The sequence below is a fragment of the Tachysurus fulvidraco genome, chromosome 6 (genome assembly GCF_022655615.1).
Source record: "Tachysurus fulvidraco isolate hzauxx_2018 chromosome 6, HZAU_PFXX_2.0, whole genome shotgun sequence".
In the NCBI taxonomy this organism is placed as follows: Eukaryota; Metazoa; Chordata; class Actinopteri; order Siluriformes; family Bagridae; genus Tachysurus; species Tachysurus fulvidraco.
Window position 1 is genome coordinate 10,678,672 of NC_062523.1, and position 2,048 is coordinate 10,680,719.

The window sequence follows — 2,048 nt, forward strand, 5'->3', positions numbered from 1 at the left end:
GCATTCAGATAAATAACTAAAAATCAAAACACACATTCCATTTATTTTAATTTTGTTACCATTAAGTTGACCATTTGTCATTCCTGCTAATTTGCCATTGAATCTGGGCCTAGCTTGTTTATTCAAAGGCCCGGGTAAATTTCTGTATCGTTCTCTTTCCTCCACCTCTGCATGGTTTGTGTCGGCATGCCTGTCTGTCCTTGTAACATATTTGCACAACCGATGAGCACTGTAGGACGAGATTTTTGCAGCATCGGAGAACGGCTTGGGACACGACTGCTTTCTTGTCTGTTCTGTGATCAGGAAGCAGAAAGAATGATGCTCCTTGTGTCCAACTTGTGCTTTTTACTTGTTAAAAAAAAAAAAAAAAAAAAAAAAAACAAGGAATAGAAAAAGCTAAACAATTTCAAAACATCTGAATATTTTACAAAACAAAACTATCTAGCACTTGTGACATACAGACAACAGATTTTATTGTATTTATGTAGAACTTTGTTTTAGGTGAACTACACACTACATATTATGCCTGTGTTATTTTACACACACACACACACACACACACACACACACACACATATATATATATATATATATATATATATATATATATATATATATATATATATAAAAATCCCCTCCTTTGGATGTATTTTTGGGTTGAGCGGAGAGCATCTGGAGTCATCAAAGGGCTTTTTCCAGATGTTTGACAGGTATGTCATCCTCAGCCTGTACTTCCCTTTACAGCCAGTAATATATCTATGACCACTGTGGCTCGAGAGCAGTTCTAGGTTTACAGACGTAAGAAATGCATATTATTTTTATCACTTTGTTTTGATTTCGTTTCCATTGTTACAGAAGACATTTTCTTGGGACCTTTGCTCTAACATTTGTCTTTGACATCAACTATAAAGTATCTTGTTTTGGAAAACCACAATGTATTGTTGTTTTATTACACAACCACATTTGCGCAAAAACAATTTCTTGGAAAAGAAGCCTTTACACACACGTGCACTCATTACCTACTTTATTAGGAACACCTAAACACCTGCTCATTCATGCACTTATCTAATCGGCTCTAATCAGCCAATCGTGTGGCAGCACTGTAATCCAAAAAAAGAAAAAAAATTATGCTGATACAAGTCAAGAGCTTTAGTTAATGTTCACATGAAACATTTCCTGAGATTTTCACAAACAGCAGTCTCTAGAGGTCTCACAGAATGGTTCCCTGCAACAGAGCATCTGCAGGCTGGAACACCTTGTTAGTGAGAGATCAGAGGGGAACGACCAGACCCAGGAGTTCAGCAGCTTCTAAAACACTCAAACCAGCCCATCTGGTATCAACATCTATGCCACTATGTCACAAAAAGTCACAGAGATCACTTTTTTCTTTCTTCTGTTTAATGTAAATATTAACTGAAGTTCTTGTCCTGTATCTGCATGATTTTATACAATGTACTGCTGCAACACGATTGGCTGATGAGCCATAGTGGCTGGTGTGAGTATAATGTGCTTGGGGGAAGGACATTTCTATATTTAAAAAAAGTATACCTTTGTACCTTCTCGGAAAATTATGTAGAATTATTTTTCTCTGAATTTGGGAGGGGGACAACATTTTTGATAGCTACAAGTCATCACTGCTGACCAACAACAAAAAGAAGAAACACTTGGTTTAAACAATTTTGGCTGTATAAAGCCTCTATCTGTTTGTCTGTCTCTGTTTACTTACCAATACATACATGCATTCTATCTATCTATCTATCTATCTATCCATCCATCCATCCATCCATCCATCCATCCATCCATCCATCCATCCATCCATCCATCCATCCATCCATCCATCTATCTATCTATCTATCTATCTATCTATCTATCTATCTATCTATCTATCTATCTATCTATCTATCTATCTATCTATCTATCTATCTATCTATCTGTCTGTCTGTCTGTCTGTCTGTCTGTCTGTCTGTCTGTCTGTCTGTCTGTCTGTCTGTCTGTTTACTTACCAATACATACATGCAATCTATCTGTCTATCTATCTATCTGTCTGT